The sequence below is a fragment of the Triticum dicoccoides genome, chromosome 3A (assembly GCF_002162155.2).
Source record: "Triticum dicoccoides isolate Atlit2015 ecotype Zavitan chromosome 3A, WEW_v2.0, whole genome shotgun sequence".
In the NCBI taxonomy this organism is placed as follows: Eukaryota; Viridiplantae; Streptophyta; class Magnoliopsida; order Poales; family Poaceae; genus Triticum; species Triticum dicoccoides.
Genome location: NC_041384.1, coordinates 129510415 through 129516372, shown reverse-complemented (window position 1 = coordinate 129516372; position 5958 = coordinate 129510415).

Below are 5958 nucleotides of genomic sequence, written 5' to 3'. Positions count from 1 at the left end.
GGAGAACATTGTATTGAAGATCAAAAAGAGAGGAGCCATCTAGCTACTAACTATGGACTCATAGGTCTGTGGTAAACTACTCACACATCATCGGAAGGGTAGCAAGGTTGATGTAGAGCCCCTTCATGTTTTTCCCCTCCGGCAGAGTGCCGAAAAAGGCCTCCGGATAGGATCTTGCAAGAACAAGAACTTGCAGCGGCAAAAAGAATATTTTGGGTGGCTCTCTGTTGGTTTCCCGATTTTAGAGAATTTATAGAGGCAGAGTTAGGTCAAACATAGGCTTGTGGGCCCCACGAGCTACTAGGGCACACCTTGGTGCCTCGTGGGCCACTGCTTCATCTTCTGGCCCACTCCTGAAGCTTCCAGGGTCTCTTATGTCCAGAAAAAAAATCTCCAAAAAGTTTCGTGGCATTTGGACTTCGTTTGGTACTAATATTCTGAAAAACCAAAAACAGGCAAAAAGCAACAACTGGCACTAGGAACTAAGTTAATAGGTTAGTCCCAAAAAATGCTATACAATTGCTTGTAAATGCATATAAAACATCCAAGATTGATACTACACTAGCATGGAACAATAAAAAACTTATAGTTAGGTTCGAGACATATGAACCAACAACACTTGAGCTAGTTCTAGAGGCAAGACTAGGAACCGTGCATTTAACCATGTATTATTCCACACGAGCATATGAGTTTTGCACTGAATCACATATTCCAGGATCATATCAGTTATATAATAGAATATAAACACCATAGTTCTGAATATGGAAATATAATAATATAAATATTATTGTATTTAGGGCATATTTCCAACACCTTCTTCATAGTACCCAGCATCAGGACAACTTGATACGTCTCCAACGTATCTATAATTTTTTGATTGTTCCATGCTATTATATTATCAATCTTTGATGTTTTATAATCATTTTATAGTCATTTTATATCATTTTTTGGTACTAACCTATTGACATAGTGCCAAGTGCCAGTTGCTGTTTTTTGCATGTTTTTTACATCACAGAAAATCAATACCAAACGGAGTCCAAATGCCACGAAACTTTACGGAGATTTTTTATGATCCAGAAGACACCTAATGCGCCAAAGCTATGCCTCGGGGAGCTCCAAGGAGAGCACAACCCACCAGGGTGTGCCAGGAGGCCCAATCGCGCCCTGGTGGGTTGTGCCCACCTCGGGTGCCCCCGGACCGCCTCTTTTCTCTATAAATACCCCCAATATTCCAAAAACCCTAGGGGAGTCGATGAAAATCAATTCCAGCCGCTGCAGAGTCCAGAACCACCAGATCCAATCTAGACACCATCACGGATGGGGTTCACAACCTCCATTTGTGCCTCTCCGATGATGCGTGAGTAGTTCTTCATAGACCTTCGGGTCCATAGTTAGTAGCTAGATGGCTTCCTCTCTCTCATCTGATTCTCAATACAATGGTCTCTTGGAGATCCATATGATGTAACTCTTTTGCGGTGTGTTTGTTGGGATCGGATGAACTTTGAGTCTATGATGAGATCTATCTTTTTATATCCATGAAAGTATTGGAGTTTCTTTCATATATTTTATGCATGATTGCTTATATCCTCATATTTATTCTCCGATATTTGGGTTTTGTTTGGCCAACTTGATCTATTTATCTTGGAATGGGAAGAGGTGCTTTGTAGTGGGTTCGATCTTACGGTGCTTGATCCCACTGAAAGAAGGGGAACCTACACGTATGTATGGTTCCTACTAAGGATAAAACGATGGGGCGTATCTCTACCTAGATAGATCTTGTCTACATCATGTCATTGTTCTTATTGCATTACTCTGTTTCTCCATGAACTTAATACACTAGATGCATGCTGGATAGCGGTCGATGTGTGGAGTAATAGTAGTAGATGCAGGCAGGAGTCGGTCTACTAATCTTGGACGTGATGCCTATGTAATGATCATTGCCTGTATATCATCATGAGTATTTGAAGTTCTATCAATTGCCCAACAGTAATTTGTTTACCCACCATTTACGATTTTTCTTGAGAGAAGCCACTAGTGAAACCTATGGGCCCCGGGTCTCTTTCTCATATTATTTGCCTTCGCAGTCTCTTTTATTTTCCTTTTATTTTCAGATCTATTACACCAAAAATACAAAAATACCTTGCTGCAATTTATTTTATTTGGCATTCGATATATCAGTATTTACAACTTTCTCCCGTTCACATGCCAATTTCTGGCGCCACTACCCGAAAGGGATTGACAACCCCTTTTACACGTCGGATTGCAAGTATTTATTATTTGCATGCAGGTGTTGTTTACGTTGTTTTGCTTGGTTCTCCTACTGGTTCGATAACCTTGGTTTCATATCTGAGGGAAATACCTACCGCCGCTGTGCTGCATCATCCCTTCCTCTTTGGTCAAATACGGACGTAGCTTCAAGCGACATCAATAGGAATTTCTGGCGCCGTTGCTGGGGTTGATCTTCAACATATACCATGTTCCTAATCACAAATCTCATCTCCTCACATTTTACATTATTTGCCATTTGCCTCTAGTTTTCCTCTCCCCCACTTCACAAAAATTTGCCATTTTATTCGCCCCTCTTTTTCGTTCACCGTTTTCTTGTCATATCTATCATTTGCTTGGAATCATGAGTGATTTCGGTATGGCACCAAAAGATGATGGCCTAACTCCTAATATTGGATGTACGGGCAATCTAGATGCAGAACTTTTATCTTGGGGCAAGGGAATGTTATGGGAAAGGAACGTATCCAAGAATTTTTCAGTTGTGTGGGAAATCAAAGTCTTGATGATGCTCCTATACTTAGGACTACTAGATCTTATGCGGATGCTATTTCAGCGCTAGTTCTGGAACTTGAAAGAAAATTTATCCGTACTCATCCTACTTTGCAAAGATTGTTTTTTGAGCTCCTTGTGCCTTACTCTCATGCAATGACTAGTGACAAGTGCTAGTTCACCGTTTTTCAACATATACCTTTGCCTTACTCTCATGCAATGACAAGTGAATAAACACTCATCGTCAGAATAACACATCTAGCATGGAAAATATTAGCCACCCCTCACCGCTCCGCGAGCGGAACGAACACACAATAGATAAGTTTATTTTGAAAATTAGAGATGGTACATACAAATTTTCTTAGAACGGTAAAAGAATACCGCATATAGGTAGATATAGTGGACTCATGTGGCAAAACTGGTTTAAAGGTTTTTGGATGCACAAGTAGAAATCATACTTAGTGCAAAATGAAGGCTAGCAAAAGATTGAGAAGCAACCAACCAAGAAATGAATAATCTCATAAGCAAGCATTAAGCATAATTAACACTGAATAATGCAACACAAGTAGGATATAATTTCATTGCATAATTATTGACTTTCGTGCTTGCATAGGGAATCACAAACCTTAACACCAATATTCTAACTAAAGCATAATTACTCATCAACATAACTCACATATCACACCATCATATCTCAAAACTATTACTAAGAATCAAGTTTATCTTGTCCAGTGATCTTCGTGAAAATTTTCATTATATCCTTCTTGGATATCTATCACTTTGGAACTAATTTTCATATGTTGCTTTTGACAAGCTCAAACAAATATAAGTGAAGATCATGAGCATAATTTTTTCTTTCTCTCAAATTAATTTAAGTGAAGCAAGAGAGAATTTATTGAAAATTTTATTAACTCTCAAATAAATCTAAGTGAAGCAAGAGAGCATTTCATCAAAATACTATAGCACACCATGCTCAAAAAGATATAAGTGAAGCACTAGAGCAAGTCCATAGCTCATAAAAGATTTAAGTGAAGCATAGAGAGCAATTTTAACAAGTCATGACATAATTTTGGCTCTCTCAAATAGTTGTGTCCAGCAAGGAATCAAGACTTAAAACACAAAATTAAATAATCAAAGACTCATATCATACATGACGCTTCAAGCAAAACACATAGTATGTGACGAATAAAAATATAGCTTCGAGTAAAATTCCGATGGTCGTTAGAAGAAAGATGGGATGCCACTCGAGGGCATCCCCAAGCTTAGTTGCTTGGTCTCTTTTGGATAATTGCTTGGGATGACAGGGCATCCCCAATCTTAGGCTCTTCTTACTCCTTATTCCTTCATCCATCGTAAGATAACCCAAAACTTGAAAACTTCAATCACACAAAACTCAATAAAACCTTCGTGAGATCCGTTAGTATAAGAAAAAAATCACTACTATAAGTACTGTATGAAACCAATTCATATGTTGTTATTGCATTATATATACTGTATTCCAACTTTTCTATGGCAAAAACTCATCAAAGAAAACCATAGAGCCATCAAAATAAGCACACAACGCAAAGAAAATAGAATCTGTCAAAACAGAACAGTATGTAGTAATCTAACTATTTCGAATATTTCTGTAACTCCAAAAATTCTGAAAAATTAGGAAGACCTAATAAATTTGTATATTGATCTAATGAAAAATGAATGGGTATTATATCACTCTCTGGTTAAAAATGATAATTATTTTTGCAAGCGCAAAAGTTTCTGTTTTTCAGCAAGATCAAACAACTATCAACCAAGAAGATCCTAAAGGCTTTACTTGGCACAAACACTAACTAAAACACAAAAAACACAATCATAACAGTAGCATAATTGTGTTAACACTAAAAAACATAAATAAAAAATCAAAAGTATATTTTATTCATTGGGTTGCCTCCCAACAGGCGCTATAGTTTTACGCCCTTAGCTAGGCATAAAGCACGGATCTAAGTTTTGTCATATTTGTTCAACTCTTCAATCAAATACTTAGAATTCTTCAAGGATTTAGCATAAAAAATTTCCATGACAATACTTCTAGGAACAATTTTGAAGAATTCATTTTTGCCCAAGGAATCTCTTATAACTTCAACAAAATCCGAGTGGATACTAATCATCTTAAGATCCCCTTTACTAGAAGTTGCACCTTTACTCTTGGTAACTTGGGTAGTCTTGCCAATTTTTACAGGAGTTTTTTCAATAGTTTTAGCTGAAGCAAAAGCCATGCTCAAATTACTAAAGATTTCTTCTAGTTTATCAATCCGAGACGGACTTTCTTCAATTCTTTCGTGAATTACGGTTCCCTTTTCTTTTAACAACTTAAAAAATACCCCCTCTTTTGACCCAATTTTAGTTCTCAATATGCTCTTCAGTAAGTAGTTTCTTTTCAATAGCATCTAATCTTTCCATAACATGCTCAAGAGTTAAAGTTGTTTCATTAGTCATAAGAGGTGGTGATCCCACTAAATTTCCCATAGCATTGAAAGCATCAAGAGGGGGACACATCAAGAAATTTCCACGGGTAATCGTATCAAGGACGAATCCATACCAAGTGGTGATGCCCACATAAAAGCAACGAAGAAGAACAACGGTAGATTGCTTACGGATAGATCTATTATGAGCATTGCAAATTCTATACCAAGCATCTTTTAAATTTTCTCCTCCCCTTTGTTTAAAGTTGAGAACCTCGTTCTTGGCAGTGCATGCAATAGAGGAAGAACTATCCATGACGATAATAACGGCAAACAAGATTGAACACAAAAACAGATCCGGCAAGAAAACAATGAACGGAAAAAGAGGGGCGAATAAAACAGCAAATATTTGTGAAGTGGGGGAGAGGAAAATGAGAGGCAAATGGCAAATAATGTAAATTGCGAGGAGATGAGATTTGTGATTAGGAACCTGGTATATGTTGAAGATCCTCCCTGGCAACGGCGCCAGAAATTCCTTTTGATGTAGCTTGAAGCTACGCCGGTATTTCCCCAAAGAGGAAGGGATGATGCAGCACAGCGGCGGTAGGTATTTCCCTCAGATGTGAAACCAAGGTTATCGAACCATTAGGAGAACCAAGCAACACAATTGAAACAACACCTGCACACAAATAACAACGACTCGCAACCCGACGTGTAAAAGGGGTTGTCAATCCCTTTCGGGTAG